This window comes from Urocampus carinirostris, chromosome 3 (assembly GCF_059441175.1).
Source record: "Urocampus carinirostris isolate Australia breed hairy pipefish chromosome 3, RoL_Ucar_1.0, whole genome shotgun sequence".
NCBI classification, from domain to species: domain Eukaryota; kingdom Metazoa; phylum Chordata; class Actinopteri; order Syngnathiformes; family Syngnathidae; genus Urocampus; species Urocampus carinirostris.
This window is the reverse complement of record NC_142351.1, coordinates 29,142-45,339: the sequence shown is the minus strand read 5'-3', so window position 1 is coordinate 45,339 and position 16,198 is coordinate 29,142. Positions and strand designations below refer to the sequence as shown.

The 16,198-nt window shown below is 42.9% G+C and overlaps 1 pseudogene across 1 annotated transcript; it reads left to right on the top strand.

The window, feature by feature from the left end:
* Positions 1–4,771: 4,771 nt before the first annotated feature.
* LOC148368161 (uncharacterized) lies at positions 4,772–12,705 on the top strand (annotated as a pseudogene). Its single transcript, XR_015849917.1, has 2 exons — positions 4,772–4,978; positions 10,863–12,705. The product of XR_015849917.1 is annotated as an uncharacterized LOC148368161 (transcript).
* Positions 12,706–16,198: the final 3,493 nt, after the last annotated feature.

Sequence of the window (16,198 nt, the reverse complement as noted above, 5' to 3'; positions counted from 1 at the left end):
GAATTGACTGTGGTTATCGGACAGACCGTTGTCAGGAGTGGAAACTAATCTCCAATAGCCATCAGTACTTTTCAATTGAGTCAAAATATATTTGATGGCATTGCTGCCAAGGATCATCTGTTCTGTCTGGCCTGGCACCACCATTACTGGTATTATCATTTGGCACCCGTAAACTGTGACGTGAATGTCGTACATATCTCTGGGAGAAACTTGGTGTCCACCGCAGCCTACAATGACATAATCATCGGCCGTGTAACTCATCATATCAGGGAATTGCTGCAGGAGGTACTTAGCTGTGTCCTCACTTACTGTACAAGCCATCGACCCGCTGTCCAACAGCGCTCTGAAAGTGGGCCCTTCTTGCACAAGTACAGGTGTGTAAAACAGTTCGTCAGTCTCCGCTATTCTCTGAAACCCCTGAAAGATCAGCTTCTTCGATGGAGGTATCTTGTTGCTATACAACTCATAAATTGATTTATTGTCTTGCATGTCAGGCTTCACATTAGTGGTGGGAGGTATACTCAGTTGATCTGCACTGTTCTCCCCTAAGCGCAGATCAGTTAGTTTCCCTGAGGCAGCGGGACAACTTTCGTCACTGGACAATCACGTCGAGAATGCCCTGGGGCATGGCAGTGAAAGCAAAGGTTTTTTGTCTCGGCAATGAGAGAGAGCACTATGTTCGACTTCTTTGCAAATGATACATGGCTTGGCAGTGAAACCATTTATTCTGGCTCCAGGTCGCCTGGTTGGAGCTCCCCCTCTCTCTTGAAACTGGTTCGAGGTAACACGTATCAGAACTTTCTCCAACATACTAATAACGTCCGTTAGAGAGACATACTGTGGGCTCGAAGTCTGAGGTGGCTCGTGCACGAGGGTTGGACCATGGTTCACCTCAGCTTTGTGTACGGCAATTTCCGCTCTATTCGCAGGTTGTTGTAGGGAATCTGCTTTGTAGCTCTTCTCAGCGTGGTATTCATTCAGCACCTCTAGTACCTCACATGCTGACCACTTTTCGATGGTTTTTGATCTGTAAGTGAGTGCCAGTTCCTTGCATGGGCAGTTCCTAATAAACATGCGAGTAACCTCTATTTCAGGGTTGTCAAATGTTTTGCCCTGCTCACTCAAGCACTCAGAGGCAAGGTCAGCTGCTCTGTTTAGTCTCAGCCAGTAGTCATAGGGGTCTTCCTGGTCTTTGGGCAAAGTTGAATAAAAGTCAGCTAGAGGGACAGCAGAGTACTTGGTACAGCTAAAGTGTTTCCTGAGAAGACTATAAATCATGTCAGGGCGGGTATAGACGTCTATATTACTGTTTCTAATGCCAAACCTAACTACATCTTTAGCTTTTCCTCTTAAATGTATAAGGATTTCCTCTGCTTGCTCTTCAAGTCTCACATTACTCCTTTTAATAAATGTCCTCATTAGATCTTCCCACTCATGTATTGTTATTGAGTCTGAGCCATCCCCAATAAATGACGGCGGTTCCTTAACCTTTCTCTGTGTAACCACCTGACTCAATCTGTTTGCTACATCTTGTGTGGCAGCAGCGTTAGGAGCTACTATATTACGTGACTGTATATTTGTGAATATGCTATCAGCCAATTTATGTCCTATCTCCTGAATAATATTTGTCATCTGATCAGCTACACCCTCAGAAACGTCACTTGTGCTCTGAGTAAACATGTTTCAAAGATGTAAATAAGTCAAAATCGCCTGCGTAACACGTCACTGTATAGCAGTTTTAAATACTGTGAGCTGATGGCTTCATGAAATGATGTGGCAGGTAGGACAGTCCTCGGTTCGGAGAGCTTGATAGAAGTCACGGGTCACGGCACCAATGTAACCGCGCTATACGTGTCCCACCAAAGATCCACATTCACGCTGGACTGGATGATGAGGTTTTTATTATTACAGTTCTGCAAATGGATGAGTCACAACATTAGCTTTTTCTGCTGGGTCTGATCTCTTTGATCTCTTTGTAGTACTCTGGTTAAACTGACAACAAAGCATATCAAAGAGCTGTCTTTTCACTTTACAGAAAATACATTTTAGAATATCACAATACATTTATAAATCTTTGCATTTTAACAAGATACTTTTAACAAGAGATCGTATAGTGGATTTTTAACGTTTACAATGAATTCAACATGTTTTTCTTTACTCTGAATTTTAACCAACATCATCCTTTTTTTAATGTATATGAAAAATAGGAATAAAAACAATAATGAGTATAAAAATGGGTACAATTTACCTGCAAATGGATGAGTCACAACATTAGCTTTTTCTGCTGGGTCTGATCTCTTTGATCTCTACAAGGGGAATTAAGATTTAGTAAAACAGAAACAAAACGAAAATAAACCTAAACAGCTTGACAATATCAATCACATTACTATGCATGGTGAGAGATTTGTCAGCTGGGGTTATAAAGTTTAAAATTAACTTATTTTGTGGAGCACCAAAAGATATGTCTTACCTTTGTAGTACTCTGGTTAAACTGACAAAACCCCGCCTCCTGGTCACATGTTAGAAGCCAAAACCAAACCCCACCCCATACCAGCAGATGGCACTGTTGGACTCAGCATTGCAGGACATTTACCAAAAACTATACACATATTTTAGCAGGAATTTCAATAAAATAAAAGTTATTATTACACCCGTTACATATATATAAAATTTGAAGGAGTGGACTTTGGTGTATTACCGCCCTTCATCAGTTTTCATGATTTTATATTGACTTACTTTTTTTCAAGATGAGTTTTTTTTTTAAAAACCTGGGGGCGCTAAAATCAGGGGTGACCAAATTTGTTATATAAAGCGAGAGCAGAATTGTTTAGCTGAAAATGCGTGATGTTCCACTTTTAAGCCCGGTATTATTTGAACCGTCTTTTCAAAATTCAGCTTCCGTCAGAGGTTGGCGGTGGATGGCGACCAGCGTCACCACCTTGTAGCTCACCTCGGTTGCGTTTGGCAGAGATGGGAAGCGGCGTCGTGGCCGTCATAGACTTTCTGGACCAGTTTACGGGCCGGGGACATCGATGGTGTCCTGCTCTTTCCGGACATCTTCAACATCTCAACATCTTACCTAGTGTTTACTATTCTGTGTACAGTCATCGTTCATCGTAATTCACCCTGGTCAATCCTGAAAGGGGGATGACCACATGTCAGGTCCTTTCTCAAGGTTTCTCTTTTTTCCTCACACTGAGTTTTTTGAGTTGTTCCTTGCCCCCATGTTGCTTGAAGATCAGGTCATTGTGTCATTGTAATCCTGTGCAGTCCTGTGAGACATTTTTGTGATTAAGGGCGTCAGAAAGAAATGGGACTTGACACCCTGGCTCTCATGAAAAAGCGTCTGTGTGCTGTGAAAACAGCTTCCAGTTGCATCACCTTTTCACAGCTTGTGTCTTCCGTTAGCTTTTTGTAGTCAGGCTATTCTTTCCTATTAGGAATTTTCAGCCGTGGGTCAGTCAAAATTGGAACTTTGGACATGCCTGTGCTAAATAATGACACAATGTTATTTTAAAAAGGAAAGATTTGGTTTTACAAGCTAACAGAACTTCTCATGCTATTTGCACTTACAATGCAATATTATTTTCATTGCACTCTTCTCATCATTTAGGCCATACTCTAAGCATGACGTCGCAATGATTATTATTTTGGGGCCTACGTATCCTGACAGTCTTTTTATCTTTTATGTCTTTAACGTGACATGTTTTACCCCGGAGTGCCATATCTAATCTCGTTACATACAATGTTTCACGACGTTGTTCTCCATGAGACTAAAAACAATTCTACTCTATTTTCATCCGACACAGGCAGATTCTCTGCTTCCTTTCCACCTTCTGCTTGTATCGGAGAGTTATGATTCATTACTTGACTTGACTTATTGAAATCATACTTTAGTAATACTATCAAAGAAGGATGCGTATTTGATCAAATTCAAAACGTCATTCGAATGAGGAAACATCCTTGTTTTCTTGATTTGTTTCAAATTGGACGCTAGGGGGCAGCACACCGTCGAGTAGGAAGCAAAGTTTTAGGCTATACACATAGCTGTGGCGCTTTAGGGCTCCATGCCCTTCCAAACTCTGCTATTTTCCCTTACAAAATACAAAATCATCTTACACCATATTTTTTTTCCAAACGTGTTTATTGATGTCGTTTAACATGTTATATTGTACATGTGTTTCCTGATATCATAGATATTGTTCATGAACATTTTGTCGTGAGATACGGACATGAACGAGGTTTATTATAAAAAAAGTTTTAAAATGAAGTCGCTTGGACCTTCACTGTAGAAGGAAAAAATACATGCAAATAGATTGAAGTAGAATTTTCCTATTCAAATGATTCATTCATTTTCTGCATTGAATTAACCAAAAAGTTGGTGTACGATTATTTTCTAGGGGAAAATAGGACAGTTTGCAAGGGCGTGGAGCCCTGGAGCGTGACAGCTATGAAGAAAAATCGTTAAAAGCAATCCAAACAACTTGGACGCTGCATAATTCCGCATGATGACGCACTAGGAAGAGAAAATGTAGCACTACATGACTCCGCAAGACGGCGCAATTCCTAAATGCTTGACGTTAGGATTTGGTTATCAGTTGTTAAAAAGTTCAAAAGGTGTTACAACAACTACCCGCTGACACACATAACAACAAAAATATGTCATGAAATGTGGCAAAGTAATACTCAAAATGAAAAAGGGGACAATTTGTTCGAGCTCTTTTGTGAACCGGAAGTTGTTGGTTTGGAGCTCCGCCCACTTTCTTTGTTCAGTCGCTCTGAGCTCTTTTCCGCTCCAAACCTGGGGATTATCTTCAACCAACTAACTCAAAACAAAATCGATAGCGAGCTTTCAACCTGGCTAAAATGTGCTCAAGAGGGAAAGGGCATATGAAAGAGGAGCTTGAAGAGATCGAGCAAGAATATCGACGGCTAAGCGAAGTGAGCAGGCGTCATCCAGTGGCGTCCAACGGAGCAGGTTGGCCAATTGCCTTTCTTTATCCCGTTTACTCTTCTTGCAAATTTGGCCTCACGTCCCACTCCGAGACCTAGCCAAAGTCAAATGAATTGCTCCTCTAGGAGAACGGAGAGTTTTGTTCTTTCCCTTTTCAAAGGCAAGACTCTCAAAGTCGTGTCCACACTGCGAGTGCTTCTAATATTGACTCATCTGATTTGAAAGAGACAGAAATGGAAAGGTTTTCTTTCCCCCTGAATGTCTTTTGCAATTCGATGCTAGAAGATAAATGTTGCATGGCCAAGTTAGCAGGTGAAACGATAGATCAGGGCTGGCTAACCCGCTCCTTGAGAGCCCTCGTGTTTTGGAGGTTTCTCTGCTCCAACACAGGTTTTCTTCACAAGCTTTGTGAGAGCTTGATAAGGATCCAGGTGAGTGGAATGACCTGGACCGGAGCCGCGAAAGCTCCAAAACATGCAGGACGCGAGGCTCCCCGGGACCGGGTTAGCCGCCCCTGCAATAGATTGAAGCCTAACCCGGTACCGTTTCAAATTGCATCGCAATCTTAAAAACGAAACGTTGTATTTGACACATTTTCTGGAAGGGTAGCTTTAGGCGTTTTTAAAAGTGGCCTTTTGGAGACGACCCGTTCACCGCCCCTAAAACTTTTGTGTATTTTACTTTGGCCATTTTTTTTAGACATTGTGATAAAGTAGTAAATGTCTGACTTCGCTTTCCACTTTTGTGTAAAATTAAAGTAACCCCAGCAATACTCATTTCAAACTTTAGTATCAAAATGTTATTAAGTATCAAAATTGAATGCTAAAAAAATCCCGACATTTGTTCATGCATTCAAATGTGTTTGGCTTCGAATAAAATTTCTTTTTACGTGACATTTTTATTTTGCCCTAGTGTAGTTTGGGAAAAAAACATCCGACCGAACGCGCTTGTGTGAATATTTGAATATTCCGTTCATTGACATTGTACAGGTTTTATAGGTGTGCGTCTGAAGGGTGTTTAGTAGTTGTGTGTGTAAGAGAGAGAAAGCGAATGAGATGGTGAGAAAAAGTGTGTGGGATGAGATGAGATGAGAGGTGCCTTTGTGAGGAGAGGGTATGTGACCTCCAGGGTACTTAACTCTGGCTAAGGTGCATTTTGTACGTGTATCGAAGGTGGACACTTTCCTTGAAATCAACGCAAGAACGCTACTTCTTGTACTGCAAGCAGAGGAGTGCCTTATGGGAAATCATACGTTTCGAATCGTGTGTCTTTGTCCGTGCGCGATGCGGCTCTTTGACTCTCACGGTTCCGAATTTCGGATCTTTGTGTCAAACTTGTTCGCCACCCCTGCTCCATAGTTTAAGGACGGAGCCATTTGGGTTTTTCAGATTCGACGTCGACCATTAGTATTGAGAGGAGGCCAAAAAACGATATTTGGAGCCAATATTCATTTGCCGTAAAAGCTTCAACATTGGCTAAACGATTTTCGACAAACAATATTCGTCAGAAATTCATCTCCAAACGGAAGAGCGGCTTCGGCGACAGACTGCCGTCACAGTCTTCTTCCACGGACAGACTGTGGAGATCATTTCTTCATCGTGCCACGAGGCTCTTTAACTCCACCCGGGGGAGTAAAAGACCACATTAAACCGCACGTTACAGTGCGTATTTTATGTAGCACTATTGAAATACTCTATATCAACACGTTACATTGGGTATTTATGTATTCTATTCCTTATACTTTATTATTGTTTGATTTTCAACACAAGGATATTGCTGGAAGTGTGAATTTCCCTACGGGATGAATAAAGTATCTATCTATCTATTTCATAACTCTCCGAAACCCCTTACATGAAATACATTAGAATTGTATCACAAGTAAAATCTTTCACTCGAAGCAACTCGTGTAAAGGAACGTGAAAAAAAAGAAATAACTCGTTGACATTTTTTACAGTAAATCAACCAAATTGTTAATACGACGAACGCGACTTCAATGAGATGAAATGAAAAGTGCTCGGAAATTTGAACTTAACTCGCAAACTGAAAAGTGCGGGCGCTCCCGTTTTAGAGCCAGATTGACGAACCAATGTAATGCTAACGGCTAATCGCTTCCACTTTAGCCTGCTTTTGATGCTTTTTCTCCAGCACAAAGACACGCACTCGATTGAGCTACTCATGTTGCGATAAGAGCCAAAGTGACAGTCTGCACCTGAACGTGCTTCCTTAAAACGAGTTCACCCCTTAAGGTTCCCAGGGCCCGCCGACGGGCCGCCGGACCGTCCGTACGATGTCAGCAGTCACTGAAACGGGTCGGACCGCATAGCATTGTAAAGTGCAAACTTTTGGGATTCGACATATAATGAGTATTTCAACATGTACTCCTCGCGGAAATCAGTCTCTATCAAGTGACTCCAAAACTTTAAAGCTGGCGTAGCTCACCAAGTACGCCCCCTGTTGGTCAACTGATAGTAGAATTCCCCACAAATATGGTTTGGTTATATTCACCAGTAAATCCAACTGTCAAATATTGAGGTCAAAACACACCATAATGTAGACGGATAAATACAAATCCGCCTAAAAGCATTCCTGCATCATTTGAGGATCATCCTTGTAATCAGTCTATTGTTAAAAAAGAAATTTGATGACTTTCTGTATAGCCAATAGCCTCCGACAAAATAATCAACACCACTTTTGGTCAATTGCAAGCTATTTTTCACGTTCCTTTGCCAGTGAAAACCTATATTGAAAAAAAAACTCTTGACCAATTTGGCCTCAAAATTCTTTAGCCAATAGTAAACAATTCAAATGTTGACACATTGGTTAGCCAATGAAACGCCCGACGTCATTTTACCATATGTATCGAAAAACAAAGTCAATATTTGCGCGCAAAGCAATTTGCGATTCGTTTTTACACGCGAGTATTACGCTCAAGTCTGCACCGTCATGGATCGGCTTCTAAGAAAACTATGAAACTATGATCTGCATTTATATAGCGCTTTTCAAGTCACTGACTTCCCAAAGCGCTTTACAATGTGCTCCACATTTCCCAATAGCGGCCTTGCAGCCATGTAAGGCGCTAACCTGCTTATTGGGGGTATTAGGGGTTCAGTGTCTTACCCAAGGACACTTCGACATGTTACACTGACGAGCCGGGATTCGAACTGGGATCCCTTGATCCCAAGCCGAGCGCTCTACCTCCTGAGCTACCTTAATTTTCAAGGATTTCAACTGTTTTTTGTTTTGGAGCGACTGACTGTAAGGCCGACAACAATTGTCACGTTTCGGCTTTTAACGCCACTGGCCAATAAAGGCCGGGTAAAGTTTGCAGGCCGGTGGAAGCCGTCGGTCGGTCGAACGGCCGAGCGCAACCGGCCACCGAAACGAACGCCGCCGCTCCTAAATTTAGTGACTCGTTAAATTGAAAAGAAAATCATCGATTGTTTTGTACGGGAATAGACTGACGGAAAGGTAAGCCGACAGCTAGGATAACAACTCTCTCAAACCGCCGAAGCCGAACGCGGCTACTCACCAAAGCGAGTCACGTTAGCCAGGAAACGGACGACGCGGAGATACTACTGGTGGAAAACCGCTACGTTCGCGGCTCTCGCATTTTATCGGTCAGGGGGACCTCGCATAAGTCGCGGTTACCAGAGGCTATGGTCTAGATCGCCGGCCTCTCTCGAAATCGCTCGCACTCAAAGGAAAAGCCCAGCGATTGCTTAGTATTTAGTATCATGACAATAAAGACCGTTTACTCTAAGGCAATTCTCTTTTTATTTGTAGATTTATTCTCGTTATTTTGTACGTCTTATACTCGTCATCGGCGATGACGTCATCCGGAAGTAAATTTGTTTGTCCCCGTGTTTAAGTTCTCCCCAGAAAACACAATGCGAATACAAAATGCACTTCTCCTTTGAAATGGAAAATCACATTGAAATTGCGATACGGGTCTGAAAAATTGCAATCGGGATTTCGACCCGAAACCGCGCGGCTCGACGAGACCTCGGGAGAGCGGAGAGTCGGGCGTTACGGTCATCGGGACGGGAAGTAACAAATGCGCGGATTAGAGTCACGGCGTCGGACTCGTGCAGCATGAGGTACATTTTTGCAAAGGTGGGAAAAGTGGTTCATGGTCTGCATTTCTATAGCCCTTTTCAAGTCATTGAAGACCTCCCAAAGCGCTTTACAATGTGCTTCACCCTTTTACATACTAACTCAGCCATGCAAGGCAACGACCTGCTATCGGGGGCATTAGGGGTTGAGTGTCAAGGACACTTGGACATATCCTCGAAGCTGCCACCTCTTGATCCCAAGACGAGCGCTCTACCTCCTTAGATTAGGGTCAAATGCGACTGGAGGGACATTACACGGCTTATTGTTTAGAGCGGTGTTTGAGAACCGGTTTAGACGGGACCGTCACGAACAATCCAGACATGAATTCCGATCCCGGCATCGGACCGGGACGACCGATGGCGAATTTCTGCCACCGGTTCTTGTAATATTCTTAACTTGAAAGGACGGCGTTCCATCGACTTTGGGGATTTCAGGCCTATCTGACAGGAATCCTTCTAGCTTAAACGCTTGAGTCTGTAAAAAGGCCATCTTTAGACTATTATTAATAGGCACAGATAGCATATTACCATAAATGCCGGACTATAAGCCGCTACTTTTCCCCCAAACGTTCAACCCTGCGGCTTATTCAGTGATGCGGCCGATCGATGTCATTCTTCTAACGGCCGCCAGCGGCGCTCCGGTACAGAAGGTAAGATTTAGACCGCTGGAATATTTGTGCTGAGGAAGACTGCAACTTCTTAGCTTGTGCACAAATGAAATGAGCATAAACTTAACCTCACCGTGCAAATTGCAAAAAGAAAGGCACGTGACGCAGCTTTCAAGCTAAATGCAATCGAGCAGTCCGATAAAGAATGAAACAGAGCTACTGCGCGTAAGTTTTACTCTGCGAGTGTGTTACGTGCGCATAAGGGAGCGTGGGACGACGTCTATATGACATAGCCTCTTTCCCATACTGGGGAAGACGACTTTGATGACGTCAGTTATAAGGAGGAAGACGAGGACGGTTCACCGCGATGACTACGAGTACGGTATGTTTTTTTAACAGAGCCGTTTACTGTGTTGCGAGCGTGTTGCTAGTAGCGTATTGCTACCCTTCACAGGCACGGTTTGGGATGGAAGTTATAATATTATCATTAAAGCTTTGAAAACTCTCTCTGTGTACCGTCTTTCTTTGTAAATATGTGTAACCGTGTAAAATATGTATTTGCAACTGTATATTTTTGTAATGTATTTACTTTTGAGACTTATTCTGATATGTTTTCCACGGGCGAATCAAAAAGAAGGGGCGAAAACAACGGGGAGTAAAGGTGAGACGTGTTTGTGGACGCAGCGTACAATAGTGGATATATATATTTTTCCCACCCTTACCTTTGGAAATATACATTTTTTTCCCTTGGATTATTTTTAACGGGACCCAGACTCTGCAGGTCTGCATCAAACCTTAAGTACCGGTATCATTTTCCGTTCATTTTGCCGGCTGTGGTTATTGGACTGTGTACTTTATATTCGGTTACAATAGCGGGACTCAAAGTCGGGTTTGGGTTAATTTTGTGATTGTGTTCCATGTTTGAATGTGGGCGCATGCGGCTTATATACAGGTGCGCCTTGTGTAAGTACAAAAGCGGTTATCCTCCTAAAATGTGGTGGGTGCGGCTTAAAATCGGGTGCGCTCTATAGTCCGGAATTTACGGTAACAATAAGTCGTATAGAAATAAAATGAAAGAATGGAAGGAAGAGTTTGTAAGAATCAAATTCAGGTCACCTATTTCTAAATGGAGGCTTGCGAGCAGACCGCGGCCCCTGAGATGATCTCATACGTTATTGTGTTCCGCAGACGCCGACGAAGCGGAGCTTCTTCCTCTGCGACGGGAGCCAAAGTCGCCCGGCGTCAAAAAGGAGGATTCGGAGCCCGATCACCTCAAAGAGGAAAATAAAGATTCGGAACCCCGTCACGTTATAAAGCAGGAGCGGGATTCGGATTCTGTCCATATGAAAAGGGAGGAACATTCCACAGAACTTCCTGTGACTCTGGCCTGTTTCACCTCAGAAAATCAACACGAGGAGAACAAGGAAAAGGTGTCTCCGAGCGGAAGATCCGGGACAACGGATGACGGTGACACGTTTGACTCCGCGCACGACGACGGCGACAAAAAGTCAGAAGACGAATACACGTGTCGCGAGTGCGGCAAAACCTTTTGGCTCCAGTTTTGTTTGAAACGCCATATGATGGTCCACACTGGTGAGAAACCTTTTGCCTGCTCTGTTTGCGGCCAAAGATTTCGACATAAATATCACTTAAACAGCCACGCCAGGACACACACCGGCGAGAAACCCTTTTCCTGCTCGGTTTGCGGACAGAAATTCAGCCAAAAAGGAAGCTTAAAAAGCCACGCGAGAACCCACACTGGTGAGAGACCGTTCGCGTGCTCATTTTGTGGTCAAAAGTTCAGCCAGAGAGCACATTTGAAAAGCCACACAAGGACCCACACTGGTGAAAAACCTTTTGTCTGCTCAGTTTGCGGTCAAAAATTCACAGAGAGCGGGAGCTTAAAAAAACACGCAATCATCCACACTGGTGAAAAACCTTTTACCTGCTCGGTTTGCGATCAAAAGTTCAGCCGTAAATCATGCTTAACTATACATACGAGAACCCACACTGGTCAAAAACCTTTTGCCTGCCTGGTTTGTGGTCAAAAGTTTGCCCAGAGTGGGACCTTAAAAAAACACACAAGAATCCACAAAGGAGAAAATCCTTTTGCCTGCTCAGTTTGCGGCGAAAGCTTCTCCGAGAGCGAGACCTTAAAATTCCACTCACGAACCCATGCTAAAGAAAAACCTTTTTCCTGCTCGATTTGCGGCCAAAATTTCGGTCATAAAGAAACCTTAAAAAGCCACACTAGAACCCACATGGGCGAAAAGCCATTTTCTAACTCGATTTGTGGTCAAACATTCAGCGAGAGTCGCACTATGAAAAAACACACCGGTAAAAAACTGCTCGCCTGTTCATTTTGCAGTAAAAAGTTCAGGATTAAATATAACTTGGAGAGTCACACTAGAACCCACACAGGTGAGAAGCCTTTTGCCTGTTCAGTTTGTGACCAAAAGTTTCGCCAGAAAACACATTTGAAAAGACACGCCAGGACCCATACTGGTGAAAAACCCTTTTCCTGCTCAGTGTGCGGTAAAAACTTCTCTGAGAATGGCACCTTAAAAATGCATGCAAGAACCCACACTGGGGAAAAACCTTTTGCCTGCTCGGTTTGCGGTCAATCCTTCACCCACAAATTATACTTAAAAATACACACAAGAACCCACACTGGTGAAAAACCTTTCACCTGCTCGGTTTGCGGTCAAACATTCAGCCAGAAAGGACATTTAAAGCGCCACATGAGAACACACAGCGGTGAAAAACCTTTCGCCTGTTCAGTTTGTGGTCAAAAGTTCACCCAGAGGGGAAACTACAAAATCCACACAAGAATCCACACAGGTGAAAAACCGTACGCCTGCTCGGTTTGCGGTCAAACGTTCAGCCAACTAGGAAGCTTAAAAAGTCACACGAGGACCCACACTGATGAGAAACCGTTTTCTTGTTCATTCTGTGGTCAAAGATTCTTAAGTCAGGTTAAAGCTCAGGCTCACACGTGTGCTGGTGAGAACGGTGCTCAGCACTCTGCTTGATATAGTTTGCGTTTACGCGAAGAAAATGACGGTGCGTCTGCACGAACCCCGGCATGCTCTTCGTGTCCCCAGTTCAAGTTAAAAGGTCATTGAATATTTCTATGATTTCCTTTATTCTTTTTTTAATGATGTGCCTCTTACGTTCATTGTGCGGTAATCCAATTTGAACATGTATTTGTTTCATGTTCCGAGGCTCTTTTATGATTTATTCAAAAAGATATCATACATTTGCGGGACTTGGAAAGGATAAGCGCATTTACATTTAAAAGGCGTCCCTACTTACAAATGTTTCAGGTTACGAACCTACTCCCCGAACGAGTTGAATCGATAAGTAGAGGTACCGCCGTGTGTTCAATTTTTGACTTCTGGAGTCATTTCGAACGTCCTCTGTGGAATCGTGTACAAAGATGCATATGATACGGTATACGATTTTGGACTTGACTTTATCAAGATGACTACTTGACTAGAGTTTTTTTTTTTAACTTGGTTGTGATTGAGTGAATCTCCAATGTACTTTTTGGACTAGTAATCAAATTTGCGTGGTCAAAATGTCTTAAGTTATTTGGATGATACGAATGATTTTCTTTGTTTTTTTTTTTAAAACTTAACGATCGCGTCAAGTGTCCGAGATGAAAAGGGGTCACAAAATCCACTCCGGCTTTTCCCTCCGGTCCTTGTTTTTGGCTTTCCGTGATCTTTATTTGACCGCAACATTGCTACTGAAATGACAGCAGAAATAAAGTACCGACACCGTGTTAAGAATTTGCTAAGTTTGTCTCTTTTGTCCACGTTGGGAGTCTTTATCAAACAATAGCAAAAACACACATTTTTGATATGAATTTTGAATGAAAAAAAAACGTTCTGAACACAGAATAAGATTCCTTGCATTTTCGTCATCCCTGTTCCGTAGGGCTCGAAGGTGCTCGTCGGTAAGTCTGGACCCATATTTGGATTTATTCAAATTCAAATTGGGGAAGAGCTTCTCACACAAATACGTGCGCCCCAAAAAAAAAACACACGGTCCGCTCGTGATGACATCAAGTTGCGGATGAAACCGTGTGGAGCTGGAACTCCCCCTGACCGCTCACATCTCCACGAATTGAATCATTGAGGTTATTTTTGAATTGGATCGGTAGGATTTTGTGGAGCAACCAGACGCAGTGCTAGCAAGCGACCAGCAGGAAGCAGGCTTTGTGCTTTCAAGAATAACGATCGTTGGAGCTACATTGAGTTTTTCCACATCATTTTTCTTTCTTATGGACGCGTGAAGAGGACTATTTTTAGAACGAATTTTCATCATGATTCTTTTCAAAGAGTCGGCAAAAGGCTTTTCATTCGGATTCAAACTCTACAACGTCTTGTCCCGTGGTTGTAAAACTCATTTCTCAGAGCGTAATGTCGAACCTCAAAGGGCCACATATTACTTGGAAATGTGAATACATGTCATGGAATGATATATATGAAATACATTGAACTACTCCTTCATTTAAAGTAATTCCGATTTATTGTACACATCAGATATCTATCTATCCAGCTATCTATTTCTATAATATATCTAATATAAATATATACACAGTCGTATGCAAGAGTTTGGGCAATCCCTGATCATTTTCAAGATTTTCCTTTACAAATCAATCAATCGTTGGGATCAGCAATTTCAGTTCAATATATCAAATAGCAGACAAACAGTGATGTCTGAGATGTGAAATGAAGTTTATAGGAGTTACAGAATATGTGCAATCATTGCTTGAACAAAAGTAGGCAGGTGCATACATTTGGCCACCCCAACAAAAAAATTCCATCAATATTTAGTAGATTTTCCTTTTGCAGAAAAATAGCCTCTAAATGCTTCCTCATAGCTTCCGATGAGGGTACGGATCACGGTCGAAGGTATTTTGGACCATTTTCCTTTACAAAACAGTTCCACTTCACTCAGGTTCGATTGTTTCCGAGCACGGACAGCCCGCTTTAAATCACACCACGGATTTTCAATAGTATTTGAATTTCTTTCTCAAATCTACGTTCAGGCTCCGAGTCTCTGCACCGTACCACACGGTCGGCACAATCGCACTCTCATACGGTCCCCTCTTAACATCCGTACTCATACTCTCCTCAAAGTTCACTCCTATCTTTGGAACCCATTCATCATTTGCTTTCCTTTTCGCTGCTTCCACGACCGTTTTCCCCAAACTTTTTTTCACTCGATACCTTTCGTACGCATCGCCGCACGTATCTTGCAGCCGCGTCTCTTCTATGGGTTACATTCTATGTCGCAGCCTCTGAGACCTCATCGTTCTACCGTGTGGTGTCACGGGTCTTCAGGGTTCCCAGGTCCACCGTACAAAGAATTGTCCACAGTTAATATGGAATAAATTGCCCAAAAGCCATATTTTAGGCTCTGGAAGTCAGACCCACATTTGCATTATGTGCTTTTCTGCATTACTATTCAATAAACATCTTCATTTTGAGTAAACAAAAAAAAAAAAAATCGCTTCCTTTCCTAATACCGCGACCAACTTTTCTCATTCCGCACACTTCTTTTGCACTCCTCGACACTGCCTCTTTAAACCACTTTCATTCCGCACTCTCCACTTCTCTTCGACGAATCCGTTCATTCTCTTCCCCTATCTTCTCTTCAAACTCTCTTTCCTCTTCTGCCTTCAACTCTGACTTTTTCACCTCTTCCCTCACACGCTTCTTATAACTAGCCCTCCACGATCCATCGCTTCTCCGTTTTCCTTCCGCATCCCACTCGTTTCACCTCTGTAAACATGCACATCCAACAATCTACTTAAGATCCCTTTCATAACCACTACATAATCCATCAGTGCTCTGTCCACCATCCACTCTGACAAAGTATACTTATTTCCCTCTTTTGAAAGAATGTATTTGCAATCGCCAACTCATTTTCCACACATAACTCAATCCGTTTCTTCCCACTCTCATTTCTTCCCGGTACTCCATATCTACCCATCGCATTTTCAACCGTTCCATCACCCACTCTCGCATTCAGGTCACCTAGTATAACCACTTTCCACCCTTCTTTCGCACTTAACCACACAGTGGGACAAATCCTTCCAGAACGCCTCTCTCTCCTCAGCGCTTCTTTCTGAACCAGGTCCGGATGCACTTGTAAGCATCCATACTTCTTCACCCCACTTCAATCGCACTCACATCATTCTGGAAGATATCTCTTTCCACTCCGACAGTTTTTCCTTTGCTTTCTCACTCACGAGGACAGCCACTCCTTCTCTCGCATGTCCACACAGAACTCCAGACTTTGTACCATACATACCTCCAAGCTGTAATCCACCGTTTCCTTTCATCTTGGTTTCAATCAAGGTACACATCAACCTTCCTTTAAGTCATCATCCTTCCGATCTCTTCTTTCTTCCACTCAGTCGCTTAATATGTATATATATATAAAGTTTAGCTGTGCAGTGACTGGCCATCACTGCCGGCCCGCCAACTTGAGGGCGTTGTGGTTCAGGG